Raw genomic sequence first — 16,072 nt, forward strand, 5'->3', positions numbered from 1 at the left:
AAGCAGCCATAAAAAAAGTAAAATAAACCCAAAATATTCTGATGAAAACCTTGAACAATTACAGATGCAACTGAAGCTGATTCCCTGCAAATGCAGAACGGTTTTCTTTGTTCACCAAAGAAAAACACAAATGTGCACCTCATGCACGTGTAATTTTCTAAATCCAGTATAAGCACAGCCCTTTAAAAAAAGTTTTCCACATGCTTGCTAATAGATACTTAAGAGATCCAGTTAATCCCACACAGACCCACAGTGTCAACAAAAACAAAAGCCACGGGCAAAATGTAAGTATCTATAGAAACATTACAGCATTAGAGAACTACCGCTCTCTCTCCTCAGCTCGTCCACCATCCCTCTCCTGCTTTTTGAGAGGCAGGGCGGTGATTGGCGGAAAAAAGCCTCCCTCAATCCAATCCCTAATCCCCAGCAGGCTTTTAAAACATATGACTGGAGGAGGACCAGCGGCGGCTCTCTCACGCTGTCCTCTTCCAAGCGATATTTTCTCTGTGCTATAGCTGCAACAGAAGCAGCCGTCACAGAAGAAGCGAAGAGAAGCTGTGCGGTGGGGGTTTAAAAATTTAAAAAGGTGCTCATCCACGACCGTGTACCCTGTTCTGCATGCTCTGAGTCTTGGAGAGCAAAGTCGCACTGCCAGGCTGCCCTTGTTGCCTTCGCTTCTGCAACTTTGACTGCATGGTGGGAGGTATCCCTAGCTCTTTAACGACTTACCGGATGCTGCGCTGCTGAGGAGCCCGTCTTTCCTGTGACTCCCGTTCTCCACTGGTCTCTCTCACTGAAAGACAGGGAGGTGATGGAGGTCGGTAGAGGGGGAAGACTGCCGCCGCTGCTGCTGCTGGTGATGGTGGTTTGGGTGCTCACATTGATTTGTGTCACTTCTCTGTCTCTCTCTCCCTCTTGCCACACCACCTCTTTTCCACTCTCTCTCTTCACTTCACTTCACATTACACACACATGCATGCACACATACAGGACAAGATTTGGGCAAATTACACAAAGCTGAGACACTAAGGGCAGGAGAAGTCAATTTGTTTCCTCTTCACAATAGCTACTCCTCAAGTCAAGACATTTCTCTTACCAAGAACAAACTATTAAAAGTCTACAACTGATGTGTAACCAGAAGGTAAAATCTAAAACACATGAGGTAAAATCTGACCTGAAGCTGTAGACTGTCAAGAGGAATAACTTTGAATGTGCCACTATCATAAGTTGTAAAACACTTCAAAACCACAAGCTTTATATTCCATCTGCCTTAGAACCAGGTTTCTGCCAACTACAGTAAGTAGGCTCCTTTGAATGACTACCAGGCTAGCAAATAATACCAATTTTAAATGCTGCCTTGTAGTAGGTGGGTTTACTCAAAAAAAAAAAAAAACCCCAGACGTGTAATGTAAAATCCTCAGTGTCACCTGCCCTGCACTAAACTGCGAGGGAGAAACCACACCTTGAGCCGGAATAGTTGCAGTCAGTCATTTAAATGATTTGGTGACGTTTACATTTAGCCCGAGGCTAAACTTTGGCCTACAATGAAAGCAAGCTAGTCCAAAACTGGGATATTTTCGCTTAAAGGCAGTTGTGGCTACTATTTCTTTTTTTAGTACGTCTACTGCTATCGAAGTATAATGGTTAACTTTCAGAATAAAACACTCACCCTTCGGCTGCAGAAAAACAAGAAAATAATTTTTTTTTTCACACACCTGTTAAGCTCGCGAGGACCTTGACTAAACTGTCTAATTTGCATACATCGCAGTGCCCCCCTCCTTCTTCCCCATTGGTCCAAACCGCTCTTTCCTAGTTCACTCATTGGCTGATTTAATTCAGATTTTTCATTTTTAAAAATGACATCGCATACTTAATTTAACTTGAACTTGAACATTGGAAACTAAGTAAATTTGGCAGGTGGTAAATATTGGGGGTTTTCTTATATGTTACGTAGCCTTTTTTATGTGGTGCCGAAATTAATTAAAAACTGGTCCTCATCCAGACTGCGAAAATTCACATGAAGGCCAGAAAAAGGACTCAAAAAGTGGAGAAACGTTTGGCACATGGTTTGTGAAGTAGAAGCCAGACAGAAAAATATATCAGATGAAAATAGGCCATGTTTTTGCCTAGATAACCTGTTTGATAAGACAATGGTCTTTGGTTGGAACCATTAGTTCATGTCAATGAAATTAGTACAACTTGTGCATTTATTAGTAGAACCCTGACTTTGATAACTTGTGAAATAAAGCTAATTATTTGTCATACAGTACTGTGTAAAAGTCTCAAGGCAACCTTTATTTCTTCATATTTTGTTTGCAAAGTACCTTCTTGTAAGATTTTTTTTTAATGCTCTTGAGCAATATTTCTCAAGGAATTTTGAAGGGTTTTCAAAGTTTTCCTTTGGACTCATTTTAGATAATTTAGCAAATAGCCAATTTTAAATAGCATCTGTAGACACTTTGTTGCTAGTAGTTTGTTGCAAAAACACATAATTTGTACCAATTTCTTTAGCTGAATCTATGAAAAATACCAAAGATAAGACAATTCGACAGGCATGTGTTTGTGCACCAACATTGTGATTCCCAAATGCATTGAGGGAAAATTTGGCATATATTGGCAGGTTGTCCTTTTAACGCAATTGAGGACACTACATGCGTTCACCATTCAAAGAAGAGCTTTAAATGTTCCTCAGCCTGGAGAACTAATTCTAAAGACCGCGTAAAGAAATTACAAGAAAGCCTGCTAAGGTGATAATACCAAATACTGAATTTCAAACTCATTATAATTGTACAAACTATGGTTAGGGCTTAAAAACTGTATTTTATCTAAGTTTGCACATGTTTCAATCAATCAGTGGATATTGATCACATACTGTGATTTTATTTCACAAAATGACAGCATGAAAACACCCCATGAAGATTCCATATGGGTTCACACTGCTCCCTTTCCTGAAAATCATCAGAAAACATTCAAATAAGAAGAGACTCATGACAAATGCACAAATGGACAAGTCTGATTTAATGTTTGAGCCACAACGTTTTGTGCTATTGTTCAACACTCAGCCAAAATTGTAAAAACAAAATGCCAATAACTATAACAATAAATGCATGCTGGGCACAAGTCAAAATTATTCTGCAGCTTTCTAACAGAGTTAGACCACATTTGTGATGCTACATTAACAACTGCCTAAGCCGTTAAGTACAATTTTCCTGGATGTTAAAAATCTTGGCACCCACCAGAGAGCTAATGACCATTCACCAAAGGAGAATCACCAGTACTGTGATACAAATATTGCCATTTTTTAGATGTTGAAAACAATTGTGTATAGCCATAAACAACAGGCAAATGTGCTGACTTACATCAGGTAAATTAACACAGACTTGTTTAAACAATATGCATAGCCAGTTGTGCTTAATTCATTTTTACTGATACGCCACCAAATCACAACAAAAATCACTTTAAGGCACTTTATATTCTAAGGCAAAGGCCCTACAATAATAAAGAGAAAATCCAAACAATCAAATAACCTCCTATTAGCAAGCACTCAATGACAGTGGGAAGGAAAAACGTCCTTTTAACAGGAAGAAAACTCTGGCAGAAGCAGTTTCAGGGAAGGGCGCCGATCTGCAATGGCCTGTTGGGGGCTAAAGCACATAATAACTTCCTAAAGACCCATTCTAAGCCAGGAAAAACCCTGCTGTTCTTTTAAAATAGCGCCTTAAGGCAACTGTTCCTGGGATTTGGCTCTATATATAAATAAAATTGAATTGTACTGAATAAAAAACAAAAAACTTCTTTTGAGTAGTTTGGCCCATTTATCTCTTTGTTTATTTTTCTCCAGGAGTGCTTCTGATTGAGGTAGGGTCTTTTCTCAATGATGTTTTACTAAGTCGCCCAATCAAAGAACAATATGTAGGCAATGGCATCCCCCTGCTGATACTGACTGAGCTGGGAGCTGCTCAAGACTGGGCACCACAACCAAACAGGCATCAGACACAGGACCTCTTAACCAGGAAGGTAAGCAATGACCGAGCTGTAGCTCAGAGCAAGAAGGTGGAGCCAGCGATAAATAGTCAGTCTTGCCCTGGAGTCTGAGTGAGCAAGGTGCTCACTTGTCATTCACAAATACAGATCAAAATAGGCGGGGGGTGGGGGAGTGGGAAACATCATTTTCAGGTTCTGAAGAAAATTTACTCACACTCAGTGGTTTAAATCACATATTCTTTGCCATTGTCAGACCTCAGCCACTGTACATATATAAGAGGTTTCAGGCTATTTTGCACCATTAAAACATGAGTGAGCGGGTATCCTGTGAAAGAATGCCTTTCTCTGCAAATGCACAGCACAGGAAGGACAGGCTGTACAGTACTCATTAAGTCTCTTGAAGTCTTTAACGGTGCTACCAGCCTGCAGCAAAAATCCATTCATAAATTTTCTTCACTCATTTTTGTTAAATCGATAGTAACAGTCTACTGCCACGCTGGAATATTCTTCATCCGGACAAACAATTGTGATGTAAGTTGTTGTTATTGATTTAATCATTAAAAGGATCCAAAAATATATACTTTTTTTCTTAAACATATTTTTGGGATGCAGAGACTTGGAAAAGCTTGGTGATATCATGGTGGAGAGGACCGATCAATAGACACTTTCTGTTGTTTTCTCCTTTATTTGCCAGCCATCTCCCAGATAAGCTTCCCTGTCTTGCACTTAGTAACAGCATATTTTATAAAATATGTTAACATTAAAGCATTTCACATTGATTAGTGGGCACTACCTTTTCCTTTGTGATGGTCACCAGCTGCAAATTGTCTTTTTGCCAAGCTTCTTATTTGCTATCGCATCGCTGTTTGACTCAACCAAAATGATTCACCCTAAATCACTGTTACCTCGCTCTCCATCCATGTATGCTTAGTTGTTTCTAATGTGCGTCCCGCTGCCCACTGTACCTTGTAAATGCCACAGTATGCCTTTGCAGAGGAGAAAGAGGGCTCAGGGGCAATCAGCAGAAGTGTGGGGGCAGAGCGGATGCGCTTCAAAGGCTGTCAAAACTATATTATATGGTTGATCCCTGTCCAATTCACTTTCACAGTTCAATAGCTGCTGTATGTTAAAGCTGAAAAACAAAGACAATCATTGGTGTCTCATCATTTTAAAGTTAGCGCACAAGAGGCTTTTTCTGTGTGTGTTAGAGAGGAGGTTGGGGAGGCGGTCAAACAAGGGAAAGTCTCAGCAGAGTGACCGCATAGGTCAGGTTTGACACACTTTATTATTCATTCACTGTCTGTCCTCAGCTGTGCTTAGCTCATCAGTGTGTGCGCACACACACACGCACACAGAGTTTCCCCTAGGTGCGGCTTTTACTGCACATATGCGCCTGGACGATGCACAAATGTCAAGAGCAATAACTGGGATGTCACTCCAAATTCACTCTCCTCTCTTCAGTGTTTAGCAGCTAGGTAACTCAGGGATCTGTCTTTCTCTCCGTCTCTCTCTCCCATGGTGTGAGTGTGTTTCTACATATGTGTGAGTGTGCCTGCGTGTGCCCTAACGTCTCAAGGTCTATGATGTTTTTGTTTATTCATTTCAGTTCAATTTACCTTCAGGTGCTTCAGGATGACTGCTAAATTATCAATATTATTACAGTATAAACATATAATCATTTCTCTATTTTAAAGATCCCTCGTATCTTTAATATCACACCTGGAAATTTTAACCACCATCATCCTGCAACTCTTTGTCTTCTTAATTTACTACAAGGTGAAAACTGAGATATATTTACTAAGAAAATAGCGCCTCCATTCCTGGAAGATTCCTGGGAACTCGTGGGTGTAGAGCAGGAAGGTCCAACACTTTATTTTAAAACAGTTTATTTGTTCTGTAAGCGTTGATATGATCCTTAAACACCACACCTCTTAGTATTTGTGGGTCAAATTTCCATGTACTCTGATGAATTTAGTTTTTATATTTGTTCTTTACTCTTTGTTTTAATCTTATGACATACTATCAGATTCTCCTGTGACCTAATGCGATCTGATATTACGCTGTCTGTTGACTTACACAGTCTGCATGCCAGCTTTCCTTCTTGTCTTCAATATAGTTGCTCTTTTCCAGTCTTACTGACTAAAGCTCACATGCATTCATACGTTCTTTACACTAAACTCCTGTACAGTGCTTTTCCTCTCACATTCACTCATATGGCAGTGCTGTCTGCACTGGCTGTGTTGCTTTCACGCTGTAGTATGTTTAACCTCTTCATATTTTTCTAAAATTATAGTTCTCTTCCTTTGTTTGATCAGCCAGTCTTCTGCCAGGACTTATCCACGTTCGTGATTGGTCAGATGGTGCCAGCAGCAACCTTTTCATGTGAACACACTCATAATTAAATTAGGAAACCCTACGTTAATTTGACAAGTTGGTAACCAGCTTCATGTGACTGCTTATCGTCAGTGCTGATGTTAGGGTTAGTGAATTCACTTAACAGAAATATACCCCTAGCATGCTGAACTTACTTCATAGTGCAGGCCTCTTGCTACCTGTATTAGCTGGGATAGTCCCAGTACCCACCTTCCTGCAGCCCCATACTGGATTAAGTGTTTTAGAAAATTAAAGGATGGAAATCGCTGCATAAGCTAAGAAATAGTTCCGAAAGCAACAGTTGCATTCACAGACACTGTCACCTTCTCTGTAGCATGACCTGGCATAAAGTGGAAAAATGTCTAAAAATATCACAAATGCGATGGCATACATTGCATAGGGAACTTTTACATTTGTGAAGGTACCAATGCCTTATATACAGGTTTCTGAGCAATGCATGCTATCATCCAATGCTTTCAAGAAGTCATTACTTATTTCAGCAAGACAATGCTAAAACAACTTTTGGAGGTATTCCAACAGCACGGCTCAGAGTTGGGAAGACTAGCAGCTGTCCAGACCTGCCACCGACTGACACTTTAACATATAACGTAATAAAACTCTTCCAGCTGAACTTCCATATAAAATAGGAATGGGAAAATATTTTGCTTTAAAACCTGGCTGCTGATGCAAATACTTACAAACACATACAGAGCGCTGTTAAAAGAAGCTGTGATGACACGGCCCCTTTTTCAAAAGTATGCTACCGGCATAAAATTCAAAAAGAGCAAATAATTAATTTTATAATTTTCATTAGAATTAAGGCTTTAAGTAACGTGAAAATCATTTTTGTAATTGTATTTGACATTGCATTTGACCTTTGGGAAAATTGGAGAAATTATTAAATCCCTCGGCACGAACAACGATCTTTTCCAAGCTGCAAAATAATAATAACAATAATAATAATAATACCCTTCAGCATAGCTGTATGATGAAAACCCAAATGAAGGCACAGTCAGGAACCTAGACCAAATCAGAATTTAAAGCATGTGACCGGTATTTCATAGGTCTGCAGTTTACAACATGTCGAAGGAGTAATATTAGTTGGAGTTTTGATAGCTTCCCCCAGCTGAAATGTACATATTTAACATGTTTAACTGAATGAACTGTTTATGTAAACTTTCGCTTTTTGACTGACTTTTTGTGGTAAGGCTGACAGGATAGCTGTTCTCAAAGGATACAAACTGAAAACCTTTCTCTTTGTCTAGACCTGCATTAATATGTTGCTAATACAACACTGTAAGAGCCTCCTTGTTTAGGTTTAAAAGGAAACGTTGCCACAATCTGTATTGGTATTTTTTTTTACTTCAAACTGGGCACCAGAATTACCCTAATTTGTTTAAAGCTGTTCCCAATCAAGATCATGTGCAGCCCTCTCCCTGCCTCTCTCTCTCTCACTTTCTTGCATGTACAGTCGGTTCATGAATGTTCTCATTTGTTTTTTGTGTCAGCCCATTATGAACATTACATTTAATGCTTAACATCTTATAATCAATTTCCTCTCTTTTAAGAGCACAAAGCTGTCTTTGACCCCTCAGCCATTCCCACTGGTTCCTTTGAAGATTGTCAAGATTTCTGTGATGCCATATAACTTCTATCATCCCATCAAATAAATCTCGAATATTAATTTTGATGTATTTCTTTCCTTACGCACAAAATATAAATTGGAAAAAAAATGCATAGCATATAACTACTAATTGTATTAGACAGAATAAATACTGTAAAACGTTAGGGGGCAATTCATGATCTTTCCCTGGCAAATACTTGGCCTCAGAAAGAAAGCTTTGATAAAGGTCTTTGATTTTATCAGCAAGTACAAAGGGCGCGCAGACACATATTAATCATGTATCGTTCTTTGCTTTGAGTAGGTTGTAGTACAGCTACCTTCTCAGGATTTGGCAGCTTGTATCAGACCCCTGGGGCCTGAAGCTCAAGTGTCTGGCCAAGAGACGCCCCGCTGGGTCAGTAAGGATGGGTCCGTGCCCCACGCTCCTGCACTACAGAGCAGTCCTATAACCAGCCTTTGAAGACCAAACCAAACCAGTGACATTTGCTGGCGTTTATCATCACAAATCTACTGGTGAAAATCAAACTTGTGCTGACACTTTTTATTCAAGACAGTTTAATAAAACAAAGGAAGAGCGGTCTATCTCTCTCTATCACACACACACACACACACGTTAAACCTTGAAAAACTTCTGAGCAGAGAATACAACTCGAGCCGTTTGTGGATAAAGTGGAATTACAGTATGCGAAGTTGCTGCAGAGATAATGTAGTCTCGCTGTTTTGTATTCTTCTCTCTACATGTACCGCAATAAGGCAGACTATAAAAAAAGCAGCACTTAAACACACAAAGTGCAAATACATATAAAAACTGTCACATTCTACTTACTTTACTAAGACTCTCTGCAATTATTGAAGTCTGTTTTGGGCAAACTTAAAAAGCAAAAAGCAAAAATTATAACACTGGTAAGTAAAACAATTAAATCAAATCAAACATTCAGCTCCTTTTTTTTTTTTTTACATGTATGTGTCTGAACTCTTCTTTTCCTATTTAGCCCGAATGCCAAGAATGTTTCACACAGAGCAGAGATCATTTTGTGAAACATGTCAATAATCTTACCTCCTGTCAGGCAAAGTATCCCCACAGCTGAGTCCCGCTCACATAGCTCAGGCTCAACCACCCTCTAGTGACTGGAAGCCGGCATTACAATCACACCACAACAATCTGCTCTTCTTAGGAAGTATCCCACCGCCTTTAGCTTACGTTTCTACATGTATAAGCTTTCGCTAGACAAATATATCATGATGTATCTATCCACTGGCCAAGCCTATTCCAAGCCTGAGAAATGACAGAGAAATGCAGGAAGTCGTTGGAACATAAACAAGGCGCAATGGAGGAAGCAAGGGTCAAGGCGGCGCTTCCTGTTCCGAAACCACCACTGTGTGCCTGCAAGCAGACGCCAGGCAGCTGTGACACAAAACTTCTCTTATTAGTGTTATGATCAGATATCCCCCTAAAACTGCTCGCTCTGCATATTCAACTCATCTGAAAAACACATAGTACGATTTAGGGAAGTATATAGTCATTTCCACCATGTGGTTGGACCAACAACTAGTAGGCTACAGTATACAGATTTCTGCAAAACTAAAAATGTTACACTTGTGTGTTTCGGGGGTTTTCAGCATTTGTTTTTGTCATTACTTTGCTACTTTTTTCTTTCATTTTTGATGTCTTACTTTTGCTCACCAGCTCTATAAGTGAACTTATCCATAATATAAAAATAAACAGTCCCTCAGTTACCAGCGCCTTGTATGATGCTTTGATTATTATTTTTATGGCACACTAACCGGAACATTATCCCAGCTTTTCTGGAATTCTGAGCAGTGCAAATAGTTTTATTCTGACTAAGAAACTGATGACACAGTTTCAAAGTATCTGATGTAAAAAAAAAACCCCCAACAACAACCTTACAGTTAATTAATCGTGAAGGTTTAAGTTGTGGTTAGACATTTATTGCATAGCTCCTGCTTCACTCCACAACATTGCATTGTTACATAAATTTCCAGTAAACAACCTAACATTTAACCTTGCGTAGCCTCAGTTTCAACTGCAATGTTAGGACTAACATTGGGAAAAGTATGTTTTTAATTTAATGTAACAATACTAGACAACAGATTCAGATATCAGATTTTTTTTGTGGTGTGGTGGGGTTTGTTCACCTACAATCATTGTGCTGCTGCCAGCTTTGATTTCCTGTGCTTTTTTTCTGTGTTTAATTAGTACTTTTCCCCCTTTTTTTTCTTTTTTGCAAATGAATACAACCAGAAACCTGTTCAAAGTCATTTGGGGGTTATGAAAACCTCCATTGTCAGATGTCCAGTCTGGATTAGATTCATTTGCCGGCCAGACAAAACAGCAGCATCTGGCCAGCATTATTATAGCATATCATAATGAATTCGTAATCTGGTATTATTTAAGCATTTGGTATTATTCTCAAACTCAATTACAGTAATAGTAGCATAATGATTTCAAAGGGTTTACATTTTGGGTGGCAGACAGGATGTGACCTATCTCGTTCTCATTCTCACACACAGACAGATTACCTCAAAAACACAGGAAAATCACCTCGGTTTCCATTTTGGTTATTACATGCTACGCTGAATAACCTTTTTGCAAAATGTGCTCGCTCAGTTTCTCCGTTTCATTCTGCTTTTTCTTTGTGATCGTTCCAGCACTGCAGCCCACAGTATGCCATGGACCATAATGCTTGCTGTATTCCACTCAAATGTCTTATCAACACTTCAGAGAAGACGCAGTGCATCAAAATTTAAGGGGAGACATATGGTATACATGAGAATGATCTCAACAGACTTAGTGTAGTGTATACACAGTAGCATCTGTATCTTAATAGTCTATCAGCAATGGTGAAGGGAGAATGTGAAAGCTCTGAGGGATTTAGGAGAAAGGATATGATTACATTTATGTCCCATCAAGCAGCTTGCTGGATCCAGGGGAATGCCTAATATATGTCTGTATTTGGTCGCCAGCTTACATCTGTCTGCTTATGGATTTATGACTTCCAAACTATTTGGGAAAAAAAGGCGCCTCTCGACAGAGCCAGTGACTAATAACTAAAGCCGACAGGGATGGCAGGCAAACACACGCGCGCGCGCGGATAGACGTAACGACAAGGCTCGGCGACAAGGAACAAAAGAGTCGAAATCTGACACATTCCCTCTGACAGAAGGATAAAAGTCATTCGCCCCTCGAGCCATGCTTGCACACACTACACACATGCACAATTTACTTCTTTTTCTGTCACGCAGAGTTTTTGTCACAAACATGCACATAATGTTTCATTTAAAGAGTCCCGTGTATATGCTCAGCCTTTAAAGCATTAACAGTGAGCGTGATTTTTATTTTAGATATCGTTCTCATAAATATACAGAGGTAGATATGAACTTGTGCCACTGCGACTTTAACGGGCGTGTGACAGGGAGGGCAGTCTGGCCTGGTTCATGTTGAATCCAACATACTAACCATGATTTTGTTTTTCCTATAAGGTTGAATTTCAGGAAAACAGCTCTAGGAATAAATGTAGGAGAAGCAAAGAGAGGAGACAAATTAAAGTGAAAACGTTCAAACCGAATAAGGGAATCTTATCACTCTAGTGCTGTGTGGGGGGCATTTTTTGTCTTCTCAAGCTAGACTGATAAACAAGTTGTGTTAATAAGCGCTCTGCCTGGAGGGATTTCTATTAGCAGTTAGGTTGACCTCTTCTGGATGACACTAGAGATGCCCCTGACTGACTGGCCACGGACTGGAACTGGTGACTGGCTGGTTAGCTTCCCGCATGCCCATTGCTTTCATGCACAGCAGCGGTTTGCGTGGAAACTCTTCTTTGTGTGAGTGAAGACACAGAGTTTGCCACAGTCAATCATGGGAAGATCAGCACAAAATGTTTGTGAAAATAAACCTAATCAGACGCTTTAATCACCTTCACCCAGCTGAACATGAACAGAGCTCAGAGCCAGTGATAAGCCAGTAGACTCAGCAGGAGCCTCGGTGTGAGCAAAGGATCAAAGCGGTTGTGAGAAAAATTATGAGTGAAAAATAATAACACGGTTGAAGCCCTGATTTTGTAACATACTGGAAAATGATAGAAGTATATGACATTTGTTTTGTTCTGTAAATCTGTTACACTATCTTTTATTTGATAAGGTAAATTATGTCAGGTAAAGGTGGGTGTTCAGCAGCTCACTTTCAGTTAATTATTTGTAACTCTTTCAAGTCACAAGGGGATGTGGATTTGCTCATTTGTGCACAGTTGGACAACTGATTGCGAAGTCTGGTTTTGGGCAATTGCACTAAATCAAATAGGCAAAGTTGTTCTCAAAACCAAAACACAAGGCCAGCTTTCTCAGTGCAGGTTTTTAAGTTTAAATCTCAAGTTTACATGGATAATGTCAAATGCATCCCGTGTGGTGAGCACTGGAGGCTGAACGGCTTTTGACACCTGGGTAGGAATGGTGATGAACAATTGAGCATTAAGCCGTTAAAATATGAGGGTGGAGACAAATGGAGGCGTCAGCATTGGCAAAAAATTGAAATAATAAACAAGGGAGAATAAGAGGGGAAAATGAAAGAAAGGTGGAAAGGTGAAGAAGATGTGAATGGGTAGTGGGGGGGCGAAGGCAGATTGTGTTTGCGAGAGGCGTTTAATCCCCAGAAGCATCCTGACGGCATCTGCTCCGTACAGATGGGGATGAAGGGATGTTGCAGTACACACATGCATTGTGTCAAAAAGGAAAAAAAGCACTGTTGAATGTTGGAAGCTTTTTTCTAACACCCTCGAGGATCATGCTAAGCATAAGGTAAGGGAACCTGGTTGTGTTTCATAATTTCCCACATTACAAAGACCACTGGAGCTGTGGCATCAGGTGATTAATGAACACAAAGCTCTTTGTTTCTCTCCCTCTCTCTCTAAATATGTTCTCCAGAAACGGTCTATCTATCTCGCGGTACAGCACAGAAGTTGGAATGGCGAGATTGTCTGGGGAAGCAAATGTGCTATATATGGTTCATCCATCCTGTGTGGCAAATGTACATATATGAAAGCGCCATGTGAAATGACTTTACCGTCATCATTTTCTGTTCTTTAAAAATTAAATTCAAAATTCACTGTCAGTTCTTATTTTGTTCTGTATTACATGCACAACAGCCTTAGTTTTTAATATTTTAACATATACTCACTTTTACTCAATGCTTACCCACTTACATTTAATAATATACAGCATAATGATTTTAGGGATTATTAAAGATTGATTCTGATTGCATATATTTACCAGAGGTGGGCAGATCAATCCAAATATTGATTGGTATCAGACTGATACTCATGCAATATGATCGATACTTTAGTTTGTTTCCATAAATTGATGGTTTATCTCATAAGTCATGACATACTGCTTTCACCCACATAACCTGTCGAAGATAAAAATATTGGTATAGGTAATACCGCCCCATATTTTCTTGGTATCTGGTGGATACCAAACATACCGCTAATACTTAAATGCTTACTGTCTTACTTATTACATATAATTCCCTACTAAATACTTAATTAACACCAAAACTGTAGATCTTCTTTTGGCATTTAATTAAATGAAGGCCGCAGTGCTTCCTGCAGTGGCACTCAACTGGTTGTGTAAACACACACACAGGGATGCTGGGCTTTTGAGATATGCTGGGAAATGAGGAGTCCTGACTCCACTGCAATCAGTGGATTTTGAGTTTAATCTTGGGCCTCTGTTTAACCTAGGGTCTATTAGTATTATATCACGTAAAGCAGGGGTGTCGAACTCCAGGCCTCGAGGGCCGGTGTCCTGCAGGTTTTAGATCTCACACTGGGTCAACACACCTGAACCAAATGATCAGTTCATTACCAGGCCTCTGGAGAACTTCAAGAGATGTTGAGGAGGTCATTTAGCCATTTGAATCAGCTGTGTTGCATCAAGGACACATTTAAAACCTGCAGGACACTGGCCCTCGAGGCCTAGAGTTCGACACCTGTGACGTAAAGGCTCTTAACTCCTGGAAACAAGAGCATGTGTGAAAGATAGTTCTTCAAAAGCCTTTGGTAGAAGTGCAAGCAATTTTAAACTTGAGACTTCCCCGTAAGAATTTGGTAACAAATTTAAACAATGGTGAACAATTTTAGGAAAATACACTTTGAAAGCATCCAAGCTTCTTTTTTGACCCCAGTCTTACGTATTTTACCACTTTTAACCTCATTTGCTGCTTTTTTGTGCTTTTGGCGCCATTACCTTGTTAATCTGTCATCACTGGGTCCATTTAAAGGTGGAGGATTTATTGTCAGCTGAGACGCGGAGGTGAGGTCACGGCATATCAGAGTGGCGCAGTTTACGACAATAGCCATTGTTCCTGGGACCAACGGGAAGTGTCTGCATGGGACTTCCTGCTGCAGATAGTGTACCTCTGGAGGGCAAAGAGGTGTATGTTTGCACATGGGTTCATGTGCGTGTCACTCTGATGATGATTATGCCTTTGTTTCAGTAGCTGATGTCATCTCTCCTGTTTTGTCTATGACATGCAAAATTGGGTTCCTTAAGTTATTTTTCGTCTTTGCTGATTCTGGGTAAATTGCCATGCAATGCCGCTTTCATTCTTATTTCAACCTCCAAACTTGCGTAACACCCCCATGCTTTGCACACACACAAAACATTTCGTGTCAAACCGAAGCATCTACATGTCATCTGAAGGGAAAAAGGAATGTATGATATCGGCTGTCCTGATGACAGATATTAGTTTCCAGTGGTGTTGAGAATAAAAAGGCAGGAAGTTGATGTGGATGCGCGTAGACTTCAGAATCGAAAAAGAAAAAAGCAGGTGCAGCATACAAACAGAAAAGAAGGTTTATGTGATTGTGATCTGCTCTATGAGTCCCTTTCACCAGTTAAAATCGCTAAAAAAAAATAAAAATAACAGAGAATGGCATCACTCTGCTAGAAAAAAAAACTGCGTGCACCCAACAAAATTACCACTTAACTGCTACAATATCACAGCGTTTGATATGTGCCGGCCCAACAATAGGGCCTTCCGAACCTCTTTCTTTCTCACTCTCTCCCCCTCTGAAATTATAGCCATGATCAATTTTGATAATGCAAGGGAGCAGCGGCATTCATTGAAAAAAAAAAAGAAAAAGAAAAAAGTAAAATAAAAATAACCATCTTGATTATTTTTTTTCCAGCTGTGTACTTTCTTTGCCTTTCCAAGGTAATGGTAACAATTTTCTCCTTTCAGTCTCACTCGAGGCCTCTTTCTCTTACTCATTGGAGAAATGTGAAGCCGTTGTTGTTTTTTTTCCCCTGTTTTTTTCTGCAATGCTGAAAGCCTTTTGACCCACAAAGTAGGGTTTTGTTGACAGATTGATGCTTTCACACAGTGACATTAGCTGAATCGCCGGTGTTCAGAGGCCCGCGGTGCCACTCTGGAACAAATGCCCTGGAATTTTCCCAAATAATCCCCCTGTGTGCCTGTCTGTGTGTGGTACAGCGCTGATCTCTGGGGAAAATGGAAAGCATCTATCTATATAACTGTCTGTTTGTCAGTCTGTCTGGACTGCCTTTTACTAATAGTTGTCTTTTTCAAAGGGGGTGGAGGGATAGAAGTGCAGTAACCTTTGATGTGAATAAGGGTGGAGAGAGGAAAAGGGGCAGGAGACTTGGGATTTTGCGATGACAGCTAAGGTATTAACACTCGGTGACACTGGTGCAACATGGTATTATGCCCTGACAGCAAACACAGAGGAGGAGAGAGAGTGAAACGGGAGAAAAGAGGAAATGAAAAAGAGAAGGAAAAAAATATAGAGAAGTAGACACCATCCATACATTTACACCCGCATTAGTCAAGGTATAAATAGCTCCCTGTTACTCTAATTGCCAAGGCTGTGTTTCAGCGTGCACTTACCATCTCCAACAAATGAAATTACACATGCACTCTTCTGCAAAACAGGGACTCCCAGTGCAACTAGAATAGTTTTGGTGAATAGGAATGAACCCCTCTAAGAAATGCTAATTTGGGTTAATGTTAGTGTTTACTCTTAATACATTTTTTTCATTTAGCTAAATGGATCAATA

This window comes from Rhamphochromis longiceps, linkage group LG17 (assembly GCF_057381845.1).
Source record: "Rhamphochromis longiceps isolate RC_006_pf linkage group LG17, R_longiceps_female_GT1.1, whole genome shotgun sequence".
Lineage (NCBI taxonomy): Eukaryota > Metazoa > Chordata > Actinopteri > Cichliformes > Cichlidae > Rhamphochromis > Rhamphochromis longiceps.